At 51.6% G+C, this 17,310-nt stretch overlaps 1 protein-coding gene across 2 annotated transcripts in view; it reads left to right on the plus strand.

Annotated features, from left to right (window-relative positions):
- The first annotated feature begins 10,168 nt into the window (after nt 1–10,168).
- The window catches only part of Dab2ip (DAB2 interacting protein), a 145,041-nt gene continuing 137,899 nt past the window's right edge, over nt 10,169–17,310 (plus strand). The window contains exon 1 of one of the 2 annotated variants that reach the window (XM_052182342.1): nt 10,169–10,257. The gene's annotated coding sequence lies outside the window, so the exon portion shown is untranslated. Of the gene's footprint in view, nt 10,258–11,247; nt 11,269–17,310 lie in introns of those variants that run through there. The other variant, XM_052182346.1, reaches the window with a different exon arrangement.

The raw sequence follows: 17,310 nt of genomic DNA on the forward strand, positions 1-17,310 counted from the left end.
GGCATTAAAACTAAATTAGATCATGGTACCTCTGCTATTACTAAATAATTCCCCATGATTACACAAGGCAGCCTGATGGCGGTGAACTTCAGGTGACTTACTCCAAATAACCGCAAAACTTGCAGGCTCATCTGATCGCTTCTCTATAGTGAGGCAGGCAGGTAATTATGCTAATGGGCCTTAAAAAAATCGCCTTTCTAGTCTGGGATTGGGAGAGCTCGAAACAGAAACGTGAGCAGTGCATATTTCCTGCAGCAAGAGCTGGGCGCCATGTCTGATTCCGAAAGGGCCCTTTGTCAAGAGGGAGAGAAACCCCGTCTTGCATTTGGAATTAAAGTGGCTGTACTATCTTCCTTTCCGATATTCATACACACTGTTGGGACTTGCTCTAAGAAGCAGGTACACAACAGAGGCTCAGGATCTTTTAGCTAATTCAAGCTCACAGGTGTGATGTTCTAGTTTCCAGGCAGGGCTCTGGCCACAGGCTGGGACACTATCCACTCAAGAACGATTCTGCTGCTTTAGGAAAACGCAAGAGGAGCAGAACTGTCCTAGTCAGGATTATTACCACGCGCGCATGCGCACGATGCTTTCTGGCTTGGTCCCCATGGCTCGCTTAGCCTGATTTCTTATAGAACCCAGGGCCACCAGCACGCATGGCACCACCCACAACGGGCGGTGCCCTTACATATCAATCACTAAATAAGAAAATGGCACACATACTTGACTGCTTGACTACAGACAATCTCATGAAGGCATTTCCTTTTTTAATGATTTCTTTTTATTTTAGGTGCATTGGTGTTTTGCCTGCATATGTCTGTGGGAGGGTTTCAGATCCTCTATAACTGGAATTAAGACAGTTATGAGCTATTGTGTGGGTGCTGGGAATTGAACCCAGGTCCTCTGGAAGAGCAGCCAGTGTCTTAACCACTGAGCTATCTCTGCAGTCCCATGAAGGCCATGAAGGCTTCTTTCTTTCTGTCTGTCTCCTTTTCTTTCTTTCTTTCTTTCTTTCTTTCTTTCTTTCTTTCTTTCTTTCTTTCTTTCTTTCTTTCTTTCTTTCTTTCTCTCTCTCTCTCTCTCTCTCTCTCTCTCTCCTTTCTCTCTTTCTCTTTCTTTCTTTCTGTCTGTCTCTCTCCATTTCTTCCTTCCTTTCTTTCTCCATTTTCTCTCCTTTCTCTCTCTCTCTTTCTTCCTTTCTCTCTCTCTTTCTCTCTCTCTCTCTCCCCCCCCCCCAGTACACTGTAAACACACCAGAAGAGGGCACTGCATCTATTTATAGATGATTGTGAGCCACTATGTGGTTGTTGGGATTTGAACTCAGGTCCTCTGGAAGAATAGTCAGTGCTCTTTACCGCCGAGCCAGCTCTCCAGCCTGAAGGTGTTTTTCTTAATAAGGCTTCCTCCCTTCACGACTTTGGCTTGTGTGAAGCTGATATAAAACAATGCAGCACACGTATCATGCCCATGTTATGTTATTATTTACTATTTGTTTGTTTCTGAGGCAGGCCCCCAGGTATCCAGCCTCAGACTAGTAAGATCTGAATTTTCTGCCTCCATTTCCTGAGGGCTGGGATTACTGACATGCAGCACCAAGTCAAGTTTCCATGGTGCTGGGGATGAACCCCAGAGCTTCACATGTGATAGGCAACCACTCTATCAACCGAGTCACAGGGGATAAAACAGACAATCGAGACTGTCTTACCATAAATATATAAAAATATCGCAGAGGACATACACTAAAAAGCTGTTACCGTTCATATAAACACTTTAAATCAGGCATCTTGTATCCCATCTGGCCATCCTACCCACAGCCCCTCGCATCACCAGCTAGCCATTTCCGCCTCTCTCCAGTCTGACCTCCTCCTATGGGCACACAGCCCGGCAAATTCCTATATACAAGAAACCCTGCACGCCTCACCCCTGCTGTGCAGATATTTATCGTGCACTATGATAATTGTTTTCTGGTGCTGGTATTTTATTATCTGCCCTTTTCCTAAGGACCCAACCTCATTTTCTTCTGAGAGCAAAAGAAAAGTTATGGTCACGGCCCCCTCTGCTTCCTGGCCACATCTCATTCTTAAATTACCTCCAGTTTCTGTATCTGTCTCAGGTTAACCTGCTTCGTTCGTCCTCCCTGCCATTTGCATTTTTTCTTTTATTTATTTCTATTTGATTTTCTGTTTATTTTATGTGTGTGAAAGTTTTGTCTGCATGCTTGTCTCTGCACCACATGCATGCCTGGTACCCCTGGAGGCCAGAAGATGATGTCAGATTCTCTGGAGGTCCAGATAGTGGTGAGCCACCATGTGGGTGCTGGGATTGGAACTTGGGTCCTCTGTAAGAGAATCAGTGCTCATATCCACTGAGCTGTCTCTCTAAGCCAACTTCATCTCAGAATCTCTTACTGAACTTGGATCCATCTCACAAATTGGCAATACTGACTGTCAGAGAGCTGGGTTCCAGGGATCCTCCGTCTCTACCTCCGTAGCAATAGGATTGCATGTGCCAGCTGTATCTGGCTTTTTATGTGGGTGCTGGGAACTTAAATTCAGGTCTTCACGCTTGCACAGAAAGTACGTTACCGCCAGATCATTTCCCCAGCCTCAGAAAGAGGTTCTTCTTTCTGGAAGAGGGCTTGAAGCATACCCTCCCACGAATTATCCCTTCAGTAGCCATCCGTATTGGACCTTCCGTTTCTGGCTGAGCCCTCCTGGCTCTCTGTCTGTCCTCACTTCCTGCTCCCGTCCTGGACTATCCCCAGCACAGTCTCTCGTCTTTCCCTTTCAATCCGCCTTCTCCAGACTCCAGTCCCCTGGCCCCGGGGCATCAGAGTCAGTGCCTCTCCAAGGAACCCGAGCTTCTGGTAAGAGCTCAGCCGTCCTTCATCTTCCTGCTTGTGGCTGATGCTGCTTGCAGAGGTGCTGAACTGTGGATCCTGAGCATACTGGGCTGTGGCGTGCTTTAGTATGCGCTGTCCCCTCAGTGCCTGGTTGTATCTTCTACTCTAAGAGGTCTCCTCCTTGGGAGGCACCCGCTTACTCAGGCCAGCTTTAGAGACCACAGCCCTCTCCTCTGTCTTAATAGTTTCTAGCTTACCAGCTTATGCTCAGTATTTAATGGAAGGGACTCACGAATGGGTCACAGGGAGGTTCCCTAGTGGCTCTGCTGACACCATAGCCTGCCTCTTTGCCTTGTGCCTGGGAACAGCTCACTGGTCTTTTCACCTTTGTCCCCAGCCCTCAGCTCAGAGCCTGCCTAGAGGGGGCCCATATCATTGACTCAGAGAATACATAAACAGCAGGGAGAAGCTGCAGAGGCAGAATCAACGCCCTGAAGCCCGACTGCGACTGCGCCTCTCCAAGCTGGGACCGACATCACTCAGTCCCCCCTCCATGCCCAGTGGCTCACACCAGTGTTTAATTCCCAGACGCCACCAAGGCAGCCGAACATTTCTGCTTCATTCTTTCTCCACCCTGCTTCCCCATCCCTCCCCACCATGCCTGCCATCCTTGCTGTAGGAGTCCCGTGAGCCTGACTCTGGGTGAGTGTCTGATGATGCTTTGGACCCTGGGGGGGTTCTTGTTTGTCTATTTTTTTGAGACAAGGTCTCACGTATCCCTGGCTACCCTGGAACTCCCTATGTAACTCAGGATGACCTTGATCTGACTTTCCTGCCTCTACCTCCCAAGGGCTGGGGTCACAAGCATGCACTACTATGTCTACTTTTTATATGCTGCTGGATATGGAACACGGTTTTGTGTGTGCTAGGCAAACACTCTCTACCAAGCTGTGGCTCCACCATGCTTTGAATCCCATTTCCACCAGCAAGCATTTGACTCCCCCCAGAAGAGCCTAAGTCATAATCTATTTTATTCAGCTATAGCACACAGTAAGCAGAAAGAGGGTGATGTGGCAGCGGTTACAAGACTTAGATTTAGAACCAAACAGGCTTAGATACTGGCCCAGCCATTTTCGTGCTGTGTGCTCCTGTGTAAGTTGTTCTTACTCTCATAGCTTCCATTTCCTTATATGTCAAATAGAAATGCATAGTGCTGGCTGGAGAGATGGGTCAGAGGGTAAGAGCACTGACTGCTCTTCTAGAGGTCCTGAGTTCAAATCCCAGCAACCACATGGTGGCTCACAACCATCTATCACGAGATCTGATGCTCTCTTCTGGTGTGTAGGCAGAACGATGTATACATAATAAATGAATGAATGAATGAGTAAGAAAGAAAGGAAGGAAGGAAGGAAGGAAGGAAGGAAGGAAAGAAAGAAAGAAAGAAAGAAAGAAAGAAAGAAAGAAAGAATCCAAAATGGAACTTCTTCAGAGCAGGTTGTAAGAACTGAGTAAGAGAATGCCCAGGCACAGTGAGAAACAGAGGAAATTCTGCTAACCAACAGTGTCCTATGATGAGAGTCGATCTGTGGATGTATGCAAGTAGACCTGGGTTCGTCCCTTCGGCAAACATTCAGTGAGCACATACTATGTACTAGAGCCCTTGCTGAGGGTCAGCAGTGATGCAAAGGTGACCCCCGTACTCAGGGTCCCCCAACACCAACTGCAACCAGTATCGTGAAGGAACAGGACTAGGTACAGATTTCTAGTGAAAGCGAGGCGAGGTTGCTCTGAGGGAATGACATTATTAAATGGCCACTGGAAGAAGCTAATGAAGAAGCTAGTGAGGTCAGGAGAGGAAAGGACAGTAGACACTGTTCTGAGAGCAAGCAGAAGGGTGTGCAAAGGCCGGCTCTGAGGGAGGACTTGTTTATCCGAGAACTTAGACATTAGCTGGAGTGGCTCACAGCAAAAAGGGGGGCACAGCTGGGGGGCCTCTGATCTCCTGGCTCCCAGGACAGCCTCTCTGGTGCATGTTCTTGTTCAGAGTTGGTGAGTTCCCTTTGGAGGTTTTTTTTTTTGTTTGTTTGTTTGTTTGTATTTATTTGCCACACAAATACAGCATAAAGCCCTTGAAAGCAGACAGCAGGGTTAGGAGAGATCTGATTGGATCTGAGGTCTGTCCATCTTTCAAGAGGCACCAATGGGCAGGATCCACAGGGAGAAAGGCACAGAGGCAGGGAAGTAGCTTGATGCTCACAGAAGTCTGGGCAAAGGACCACCGTACCTGCTGAGTAAGGATGGCAGGGGAAGCCCTGGGTTCCTTCACTGGACCACGAGCAATCAGAATGTTGTGTTCAGAATATGAAGGGCAATCAGGTTCTGAGAGTCTGATCATTGAAACGGCCACAGAGTACGATGGAGTAGCCCAAAAAAATTAGGAGAGAAACTGGGGGAATGTGGTGAGGGATCAGTGTTGTCCACAGAGTCACAGATAGCTAGGGGTTAGGGGAGATAAAGGCACAAGGTCATCCTTTAATGTCTCCATCAGGGAGGTCACTGATGGCCTAGACAGACATTAAGGATGATGACAGGGGCTGGGAATGTGGGTGTTGGGAGAATGTTGGCTTAACATGCACAGTACCTTAGGTTTGATTCTCAGCATATCCTACAAAGTCATCATATACACAAAAAACAAACAGAAAAATGAGCAGGGTAATGCAGGCCTGTCATCCTAGCAGTTAGCTGGGAAGGAGACACAGTTGAGGGGGGGGGTCACTAACTCAAGGTTATCCTTAGTTGCAGCAAGTTTGAGGCTAGCCTGGGACACATGAGACCTTCCAAAAGAAGGTGGCAGACTATAAGTTGTGTGGGACTCCTGCCTTACACAGCCATTTGCGCGAGACAAGGGACCAACAGTGACTAATGTTTATGTCATCTTGGGGCTATTACATTGTGTGATGGGATTTAAATCAAAGGGACTGGTTTATTAGCTTAGGAAAATCTCTCACCAGAACCCTCGAAGCGCACGGGGCTGCTCTTTTCCAGTGACCGCCCAGCCCTGTCAACTTCATGCTTCTGTCTGCCTGTAGAACATGTAACTCTGGCAGATTCATCTTCTGGAGTCTAGACCATAAGCAATTCCTAGTCCTGCATGTTGCCTTGATGGAAGCTTCCGACAGGAGGACATATGTAGACTTTGCATATACAAGTACAGATGATGTGTTTGGTAAATCACTTCAGATGCGTCCCTGGGGAAGGAGCCGTAGGCTCTGCCGCCCCTACAGATGGAAGCTGGCAAGGAAAAGACAGGTCCAGATTGAGATCCCTGAGAATCATGTGAGAACAGATTGGAGGGGAGCAGAGCAGTTATGGGGGAGACAAAGAGGAGGGTCTACAAGGCTGGCACGCTGTGCGGCTCGGCACCTGGACAGGGGAATGCTGGGAGAAGGAACAGGGCGAGGGTGAGAGAGCAGGCTCTTGACGCTTCCGGCTCCAGGGCCAACCTCCAGGTGCATACTTTTGCTCAGTACCGGCTCACACCCTTGTTGTTGTTTTTCAACCAGCTTTCTGCTTGCAAAGTGGCCAGACTGGGTTCCTTCCACCTTCCTCTGCAAACATTTTCCTCTTGGCCAACGCTCACATAATTGCTGCTTCACCTAAGAAAGGGGGCGGCGCATATGGCTTCTGTGGTCTCAGAGACTCATCCTAATCTCTCCCTGTGACAGGCCTCACCATACTCTGGCTGTGCAGACCCTAACAGTGAGGCTCAGATGAACGAAAGGGCATGTCAGATCATACAGAAAATGGTTCAGCTCAGAATGAATGCAGCTCCCTCTGACCTCAAAAGTTCACGACACTCTCAGCACCTTTCATGAAGACCAAGCAGTCCATCCGGCAGGTGGTGGGGTTGTCTTCCTTCTGAGAGTTTGGCGTGGCCGCTTTCAATCTCAGAGCACTGTATTCATGCAACTCTTATGCTCGTAAACTGTCCTAATTAAGTCCCTTTGCGGTGTGTGTGTGTGTGTGTGTGTGTATGTGTGTGTGTGCAGCGGTAGCCCAGAAGAGGCGGGATGTGAGAAGGTGTAGTAGTGCTCACCTATAATCTTTGTACTAAGGAGACTGAGGCAGGAGGAGTGCAATCTTGAAACCAGCATGAACTACAGTACTAAGACCTTGTCTTAAAAACAAAGTCTGCTTCAGGAGACAAATCTGGAGCTAGGTGCCACCGTCTATCTTGTGATGACGCAGACAGTGAAGAACTGGCGCCAGGGAGCTGCCTCAGGAATAGATGTGCCAGGGTCTCCCATGGCAGAATTATGTTGTACGAGCGCTGAAGCAGAGACTGGGAGCAGCCGGCTAGGAGGACACACTGCCTGTGCAAGTCCCTTGAGAACACAAGGGAGCTGAGGGCCCTGGAGGCCTCGCCTGCACAGTGGGCTGGGGAGTCCGTAAGGCTGCGTCTAGGCTGAGCAGTGCTTCGGGAGATGCGCTAGGAAGCTATTAGCATTCTTTGGGTTTTCTGAGTACTTCACCGCAAGCCAGGCTATGTTCCTGCGTCAGCACTTACACGCGATGACATCATGAAAAGAAGGAAAGTAGGGCTGGAGAGATGGCTCAGCAGTCAAGAGCACGGGCTGCTCTGCCAGAGGTCCTGAGTTCAAATCCAGAAACCACATGGTGGTGCACCACCATCTGTAATGGGATCCGATGTCCTCTTCTAGTGTGTCTGAAGACAGCTGCAGTGTACTCACATACATTAAATAAATAAATAAATAAACAAATCTTAAAAATAGAAGAATTTGGAGGAAGAGGAGGAGGAAAGTGTTCCTTTAGATCAGGACTGGATGTTTTTAGGGATCCCCATCAGGTTTCTTTTCTTTTCTTTTATTTGTTTTTAGTTTTTTTTTTTTTGTTTTTTGTTTTTTTTTTTTTTTTTTTTTTTTTAAAGTCTGGGGTCTAGAGGTATAGCTCAGTGATTGTCTAGCATTCACTCACAAGGCCCTAGGTTCAATCTCCCAAGATAACACACACACACACACACACACACACACTCATGAGACAGTCATTTATGCACTTACCACTCCAGTCAGAAAAATAAAACCTTACCTAAATGGGATGCCTCTTCCTCCCACCTGGCACATCACCCTCTGCCTCCCTGGGGTAAACACTCTGCTGAGAGGTGCATTTATCATGCCTCTGCATGCTTTCTGCTTTTGCATCTGTGCACACTCATGTGATGTATGGGTATTTGGGGTTTCGTGTTTAAAGAATCCAAATGAGTGATAGCACGCAATCCGTTCCTCTGCAGTTTGCTCGTCTCCTGCCTCCCTCGGAGACTCGAAGACTCTGCAGCGAGTTCCCCTCACTGCGGCAGAGACTCTCAGAGCTCTCTGCGATGGGGTCTGTGCGGTCTGCAGATGGTCACAGGCTGCCTTGCCTATTGGGGGGGACACACATTCCCTAAGTGTGTCCCTCAGGGATGGCCGGACAGCTGGGTGGTTTTCGGTGCTTCCGGTCTGTTTTCCAGAGTGCCCATAGCCACCTTCCCTCCTGGTGTGGACGTTCTGTAGTCCACTGTCTCCCTTTTGTTTGGGTGCCAGTCTGATGGGAATGATGTGACTCTCCTGACAGAGGCCTGGCTCTGTGTGTCCTTGGCTGCAGTAAGGTTTTCTTCCCATCTGATTTATGGATTTTCATGTTTCTTCTGCCAGGTGCCTGATCATACCTGCTTTGAAGTCTTTTCATAGCTCAGGGTGTCCTTGAACTTCCGCTCCTCCTGCCTCCACCTCCCCTTTGGCTGGGATTTCAGGTTTTAGCCACCACACCCAGTTCATGTGCTGTGGGGACCAAACATCAGGCCATCACTTTAGTAACTAAACGACACCCCCTGCCCTCCACCTTTTCTTCTGAAAATCAGTTTGTCAGAGGCCTTTGTATTGACTTCCCTGTATCTTTTTCTGTTGAACATGGCATTCATGTCTTAATTAAATGCACCCACCTGTCTCTTGATGTTCCGTGGGTCTTCAAGAAATCTTGCCCTCTGACAAGTTTGTTGGTTTGCTTGTTAGAGTTAGAGGTTTATGACCTGGAACTATGTAATCCAGGGTGGCCTTAAACTCACCACAGTCATCCTGCCTCAGCCTCCTGGTTCCTGGGCTTACGAATGCCCTGGCACCATGCCCAGCGTGTTTGTTTTCATATTTAACCTTTTGTATACCCGAATCTGACAGTGTGGAGTGGGGATTCCATTTTTCTTTTCTAATACAGACATCCAATCGCTCAGCACCATTTATAGAAGAGTCTACTCTTTCTCTACTGACCTCAAGCACTTCTGCCAAATATTAAATTTCCATACATGTGTGAGTCTATTTTTGCAGCCTCTATTCTAATCCCCCAGCCTATTTATTTACCCTTATTCTAACACCACATGCACCTCGTTAGGTGCCCCCCACAACTTCTGAGTGCAGATCCTGTCTGAGTCTTCGCATCTTCATGGAAGGAACGTGCGTGGCATGGTTTTGCTCACAAAGGGTTCTCGGATATTGTCTTGGAGTTCTAAAAACTTTTTTTTTTTCAAGAAGAGGAGATAGATCCAGAATTGAGGTGGTTTGCCAAGGCCACATTACTGGCAAGTGTTGGGCTTTCAAAGCCACTTGGTCCATCCAGAGCACATCATTGCCCCCGTATCTGACATTCACTACTTCCTTCAGCAAGAAACTTCAGAAGACGACTTGGTGCTTTGTTGGGGCTCAGACTCCATTTCACAGGGACTCTTCCTAACATGAAGCGGTTAGTCTCAACAAGGTAGACACATGCTATGCTCCAGCACCCGAGAATTGTGATGGTGAGGAAAAGCAGGCTCTGTTCCAAGGTCAGTTTCGAGAGCCCTCTGGGGCGTGCACTTGGGCTCCGGGCGCAGTTGGGAGGACGCAGGCTTCCCCCTGGAATTACAGGCGTCCTCCCGCCCTCCCGCCTCGAGAGGCAGGAATGCGCAGGATCAGCTTTCAGCAGGGCCCCGGCCGCCTTTCCGGGGAGCTCCCAGGCCAGGCCCTTCTTCAACGGCCGAATTAACTGGTTCTGTCTGTCCGACTGGGAGAGCAGCTCCCACTAAAAATAGCAGCCCCGCTCAGGGCTGCCTGCTCCCCGCCCGGGCCCGCGCCACCGCCGTGGGAGTCCGAGCCGGGACGGCACGAGGAGTCCGGGGGAGCCCCGCACGCCAGCGCCCCGACCCCCCCACCCCCAGGCCCAGGCCGCGTGCGCAGCGCTGGCGCCACAGGTGCCGCGGAGGGAGGCAGGTCCGACTCCGGCCGGGATGGGCGCTGGGCGCTCGGCCTCCCGAGCGCTCGCCTGGGCCTCCCTGCCGCTGCTGGGGCCTCCCGCGGGCGCGCTCTGCGGGGACACGCTCTGCAGCCGAGGTAAGGCCGGGCGCGCGCCATCGCGGGCCTCCGCCTCCTCCGCGATCCTCCCCCTCCAGGCTACTCTGCAGTCCCCCGGGGCCAGGCGGGGCGGGCCCGGGCAGCCACCGGTTTCGGGGATAGGAGCCAAGCGAACTCTGTCAACTCACCTGATCAAAAGATCGCAAAAGCCTTCGCCCCCTTCTGGTCTCAATGTTTCCACCGCGGAAAATGGGGCGATGAAATCTGTATGACCAAGGAGGTCGGGAGTGGGGGACATCGAGCAGGGCGGATTGGGGTGTCCCGGAGTTTAAGTGGACAGGGTGCTACGGTTCTTCTTTTAGGCGTCTCCAAGCCTGAAGTTGGAGATGGTGGTGGACGTATGGGAAGATTGAAGGGGACAGCGCGCGGGGGACGATGCTTGCTTGCAGGGCGGGGATAGTTAGAGGGTGGCAGAGGAGTAAGGAAAGGGAAGCCTCAGTCATCTCTGTCCCTGAGCCACAGCTAGGGAGGCAGGGAAGGACCTAGGAGGGCAGGCTGGGGCTATGCGCGAGCTGGACCCGGCTGAGCAAGGCCAGAGAAGAGGCGTGTGGCCCCGCCTGGACCCTGGCCAAGCCCGGGCGGGGGCGAGCGCTGGCAGCCGAGGGGTTCGCCCTGCCCAGTCCGGCGGGGCGGGTGGCGGAGATGTGGGGTCGATTGACCAAACAGGTGCGCCCCCGCCCCTCCCCGTCCGCCCCCGCTGGGGCCCGTGGGCGGGCAGAGCTGCGGCAGCGGGGCCTGGGATTGGCAGGGAAGGGCAGGCCGGGTGGCCGGGGAGCAGAGAGTCCCGGCGCCGCGGGAGGCGGCGGAGCCGGCCGGAGCTCGCTCCAGCCCGGCCCGCTCCGCTCGGCCCAGCCCGCCCCACACAAACTTTCCTCCGGCCGAACTGGCAGCCCAGTGCCCTGCGACCCCTGATGACTTGATGACTACGGGACCCTGGCCCCTGGGTTTCCCCGACTGCACAGCGCTCAGCGGCCAGGCCACCACGTAGAGGTAATGGCTGAGGACCACGGGTCAAGTGGAGGGTACCCTAACACCTGCAGGGATCCGAGCAGGCTCTTCTTGAAAACCTTGAGAGCTTTGATACCCCTAGAGAGCTACAGGGCTGAGGACTGCGCCTCGGCCACGCTTTATTCAGGTCTCATTTCGGCTCCCCCGCAGGACCTCTGAGCCCCGTCAGACCCTTTTAAACTTGGCTGTTTCCTGCCCTCTATCCCTGACCTCAGCAGCCGGGTGCAGGGCTGCCGCTTTCCTCTGGAAAGGAGACTACAGGTGTCACCAGGGAAGCACCTTCAACTGGGGCTTGCCCATAGGAGTTGGGGTACAGGGTTCCCCAGTCTATCAATTTCAGAGGCTTCTTGTGACTCCCAAATTTCAGACCCCATCACACACACACACACACACACACACACACACACACACACACACACACACTGTCCCTCCCGTGTGCCAATCAACTTTGGGATGTTTGTAATTATTGTTAGCTTGTTCTGTTACTAAGGACGCAAGTGGGCTCAGAGCGGTCTCTCCTCTTTGCTTGGCCTGCTTCCAACCCCATCCTCTACTGACAGAACACACACCTTGAGAGTCACGACTGGCATGGGAGCATTGAATGCTCTTTTGAGCTTTCTGTGATGTGTGTGCCCAGCCTTCTCCCTCCTCCTTCAGATGTTGAGGTGGCAGCAGGGGAGTGAGCTTTAGTTTTAACTGCCAGCGGTCACCATTGTTCTTCCTCAGTCTGAACTCCTTTCCATTTCATTGACTGTGCCTCAGAATTAACCACACCTAACACCCCGCTCCCGAATCTAACACAGGTTCAAATCTCAGCTTCCTCTGCTCGCTCACTTGCTCTGTCTTCCTAACCCCCAGCCTAAAGGGTCTGTGAGGCTTTTATGAAGTGAGGCATGGAGGTCACCTGCTTCCTCCCCTGAGGGACTCACTTCAGTTTTCTCCTCTTCTCGGGAACAGCAGAACACCAGGCCTTTTGAAAAAGGTACACGGACTGTGTAAGGACAGAAGCTGTAGGTCCCAGATTTCAAATGGCCCCATCACATCCCTTGTCTGCTTTGAGTGTGTCAGAGAGTTAATCCTTTGAAAGTGGGGGTGACAACTATAAACACTGAGGAACAGTGAAGGACCCCGGCCAGCCAGCACGCCTTAGAGAAACCTGATCCCAGCCACCGCGGGGTGCTTCAGGTTCCCGGCCTCCAGTGTGCCTTCCCTGGGCTGCATCCATAGCTGGTACCATCCAGTCTCTTCAGCTCAGGTTCTCCAGGACACGGAACTCAGGAGGCACTGGCCTTATGACTGGGCATCTCCAGTCAGCGAAAGCATCTTTGTGGTTCAGAGTGGAAATCTATGTCCCGATTACTTCTACCCACTGAATGTTTGCGCAGACCTCCAGGCATCTCTTAATGGCTCAAGTATTCTCCGCGGTCCCCAGTCTTGGCTTTCAGTGCTTTCCCTTGGGTGCTCAGGGCAGGGGAACTGCGTTGGGAGTGGCTACACCACCATTTATTGTTTATTTTGTACCAGGTCCTGTGCTGGGGACATTACACGTATGCCACTGCATTAAGGGAACCCCTTGAGGCTGCGTCCTTTCTTATCCTCACTTTGCATGTAAAGAAATGGGTTTAGCGTGAGGAAGGGACTTATCAAAGTTCACACAGTCAATAATAGGGGTACGCTGTGTCCCAAACTCAGCAACAGCCCAGAGAATCTATGCTTCTAATGTTTACTTTTGACCCTCTTTGAATGCCTACTATGGTGTGTGTGTGTGTGTCCTTGTATGTGCACTTATATCCCGGCCTGTTGTGTGTGCCAGGATGCTTTTATCACGAGCACCCAGGGTTCCTAGTGAAATGCAAACTCCTTGTCTCCACTTCTGCAACCACTCTGTAGGCAGCTTGAGAAGCATTGCCCTCAGGTACTCCGAGGAGGAGAGCCTGGAGCCTGAGGGCAGAGATGGAAATCAGGTGATAGGAGGCAGGCAAGAGAGAGCACACTCTGTCCAGTGACACTTTCAGAGTGTGCGTGCATACGGCAGACCTTTGACCTCCGCTTTTTGAAGCATGGACACACCATCACACCATGCCGAGACCCTTGTGCTTCAGCCACAGAGGTAGGGTCGCTGGAGACATGAGTGTGACCTCCTGACACCCCCCCTTTCTCCTCACGGCTGTGTGGGTGCTCGGACCTGAAGCCCTGGTGGAGGGCACAGGGTAGGTCTGTGTCTTGTTAAATCCGTCCTTCCTGGAAGGCATCTCTGGGGATTTGTCTCTTCTGTGGGCTGGGCTGGCTCTGGTGGGAAGGACATGCTCACAGGCGTCTTTCCGTTGTCCCATTTCTCTGTGGAAAACAGAGAGTTATTCTGCCTTTTAATAACCCTTTGATCCCTCTCAAGGCTCCGGGTAAATTACATGCATTTTATGGTTGGGGTCCCAGGAGTCCACAAGAGGAATCGACCATCCAAAACCCGCATACACTATGGGAAGAGTGAACAGAAAATGGAAGAGCCAGGACCTGAATGCTCATCCTCTAACTATATATTCAGCCCTCTTAGCACCGTGACTTTTTGTGGGTTTCCTGCCCACCTGGTGGTGGCTTTGATGCTAGAGATCTTGTCCAGAAGATGGAGAGCCTGTGGTATACAGCAGGTGATCCTGGGAGAGTTCTTCTTATCTTTAGGCTCCTCGGATGTCAAGGGGATAGAGGTGGAGCTCTTCAGCTAAACGGCTGAAGTCCTTTAGAGCCGTGACCTCCTCTAGCAACTCTGAGGAAGGATACTTACTGCACTGGGTTCAGGGCCCAGTGAGGTTGCTGGCCTCAGAATCCAACAGGCGTTCCATACAGAACCCTTCAAGGTGACCATGAAAGTGACTGGGGTTCCTGACTTGGAGCCAAAGGGCACTTAGGGCTCTGGGACAACCCGAGCTGTAGTCCCCTTCTCAAGGTAGAGTAGCCTGGGCTAAGAACATGGGGGAAGGGAATAGCACCTCTAGTTCTCTCTCAAGTACCACCTCTATCTCTCGTCAGCCTTTTCCACTTCTTTCTCTCAACTGGTGCCCTGCCCAGTGCTCTAACCTCTTCCAGGTGGAAGCAGTCCCGGGATCCTTGTACTGTGCCTGTACCTCATGCCTGGAGTGCCCACCAGCTAGGTTTCCTGAAGCAGCCCTTGAGAGCTTCTGTTTCCTGGCTCTGTTGTGGTCCCATTGATAGCGGTTGCCTGCGCCCCACCGCAGCCTCAGGGCCTAATCCCCGGACTACAGTGCATGGCTTTAGGGTTCCTTTCTACTTACTTCCCTCTGCTCCTCAGGCTCCCAGCACCCTGCTCTGTGCCTGAGGCGTCTGGGCAATCCTTCCATCTCTATCACTGTTTGACTGCCCAGCAGTCTCATCGCCTGAGGATTAGTCACTCCTGCTTGGAACTGGCTAACTCCTGTATCCCAGGCCAGCTGAAGGCTCCTGATTCTCCTGCCTCCACATCCCAAGTGCTGGGATTCCAGGCATGGGTATGCTGTGCGGGGCTGGGACCCAGGGCTTCATGCATACGAGGCTTCCCAGCTAAGTCCTAGCCCCGGCTTTTGCAGCTCCTATTAGCATGCAGACTTGCCTGTCTCCCAAGACAGGCACTGGACTTCTGGAGTTGACAGACCTGGTACTTCTTTGAATGTCCACAGGACGAGTGAGGCCAGCACAGGCCTCCTGATGCTTGGTCACTCTCATCTAGCTTAGCCAGTGCTAATGCTTCTGCCAATGCTTCTGGCCCAGAGCAATTTCTTTGCATCCTGGATTTTAGCACAGCCCCTGCAGGAGCCTCTGTGTCTGCACGTGGGCTGGGCTGACCATTGCTGAAGGACGAACAGATGCTTTGGATTCATGGACAGATGTCTTGTCTCTTTATGATTATTCTGGATCTGTTACAACACCCTCCCCCCCCCACCCGTGTGTGTGTGTATGTGTGTGATGTATTAGAGATAGAATTTGGGACCTTGTACATGGTAGGCACATATCTGCCTCTAGGCCACTGTCCCCTTTCCCACATGAGTCCTGAAATGCTTTCCAAAAAAAGTCCCTTCTGGCTTTCTGGCATCTAAGATGGACAGGTCTTGAAACAGGCCTAGAAGAGCCTTTCCTGATGACTGAACTTCATGTCCCAAATGAGAAAATCCAAACCACCTTTAGACTCAAGAGGACATTTGGGGATTATGAAGGTTCTATTGGGGTTTAGGAGATTATTCTGGAATCACAGATGTTGTCCTGGGGGCACCAAGTGGGTCACATGACTTTCCAGGGTTGTGCAGCCTCCCTGGAAAGGGTTTGTTTTGTTGAAAGAAGGCTGTGGAGCCCTAGAGGCCAAAACAGAAACCAAGCCACAGACAGATTTATGCTGAGCACAGCATTTGTCTAAACCTCCCGGCTTGTGAGGTCCATTAACCTCGTGGGACTGCTTCACCCAGGCCTCCCTCAGTCTCCTGGTGACTTTCTGCTAAGGAAACCAAGGCTCTGGGAAAGGGGACACACGGCTGGCTCACTCAGGCTGTCAAAGGACCCCCTTGGTGCTCCACCCCACCATTTCCTTCACTCTTTTTCTTCCCTCCTAGTTCCCAGTGCTCCTCACAGGAGAGGCTGTTTGTGGTACTCTGGGAGCATAGCCAGGGTCTGTCCTTTGAGATATCCCTGTTGGACCATTTTCCTGATGACACTGAATGCAAGCAGAAGCACTCGCTGAGGTGGGCCTGGGGTGGACGGTGCATGACTAAACTCAGAGCAGTCACTGTGAGGAGGAGCGCTTGCCTGGCTGACACCCACGCAGGTGGGCCTGGTGGCAGGTAGGAACTGTGGCCTGAGGGAGGAGTCTCACCTCTCTGTGGTCATGGTGGCTGGTTGCCATGAGAAGCTGTCATGGGAATATCGGAGGGATAGGTAATAGATAGACAATGTTTCCCCTAGTTCCTTGTGCAAGTAGGAACCCCTGAAGCCTCAAAGCTCTCCATGTTTGCTAATGAATGTTCCCTTCAGGTGCCTTCCCGGTTTATCTGCCTTTGCTCCCACAGAGCCAGTTCCCTGTGGTACAGGCGCCTCAGCATTGACCCCTGGAGGTGGCTCTAGTAGGGTTCACTTATTAGAGAAGGACCAAGAGAGGGCACTGGGTGAGGGAATAAGGAACGAACGAATGTGGCCATTCTCAGCGTTTGCTGTGATCACATCTGGCTGTGTTACAAAATATGTAGCGATTGAGTCCACTAGGAAACCCGTATTTGCTGGGAGCTGTGAAGACCCGGCCAGACATAGTGTAAGCTGGCAGTGGTTAGAGCGGAGACCTCAGGGCCTTTCCCGGCAGAGGGACCGCCATCAGCCATCAGCGCTGGCTGGCGCTACTTCCAGGAGGAGAACATTCTTAAAAGGCCCTGTCACCCCCTGATAGGAATTGGCGGGGTGTGTGAGGGATTTGTTTTTCGGTCAGGATGTGGGGAGTTAAAAATAGCCTTCGTCATAATCCCTTGGGTTCTAGTCACACTTGAAGCCCTGCAGAGCCCTCTGGCTCCATTATCTCCCTTGAGTGGCTCTGCGGCTGCTGTTGAAGTGGGTGGGGGCTGGGCTGCCTGCTCTCACAAGTACACAGAGAGAGGGTGCACCCAGTGTTGCTGCACCTGGACACTGCATCTAGACGTGAGTGGCAGAGTCCAAGCCTGTCCCCAGCCTCATTTACCTGAGTTCTGAGGCTCCCACAGACTGAAGTGGGCATGGGGGTCAGGCAGACTTTTTGGGAAGTGCTAAAGGTGGCAAAAAGGCCAGAGATGAATCAAAGCTCCAGGGAGAAAGGCTTCAGGCCAGAGAGCGGCAGAAAGCTGTGGCCTGCTTGGTCAGGGAACACGGGAGGTGGTGGCGAGTCCGAGGCAGATAAGAGTCATGAGGACCCCAAATTGGGGACCTTTAATGATGTAATAAGGATTGGAGGTTAAGGGTCCCAGGTTCACACCTGTAATTTCAAACTTTAGTCCAGCCTGAGTGAGACCTTGATTCTAAAATAAA

This window comes from Apodemus sylvaticus, chromosome 5 (genome assembly GCF_947179515.1).
Source record: "Apodemus sylvaticus chromosome 5, mApoSyl1.1, whole genome shotgun sequence".
NCBI lineage: Eukaryota > Metazoa > Chordata > Mammalia > Rodentia > Muridae > Apodemus > Apodemus sylvaticus.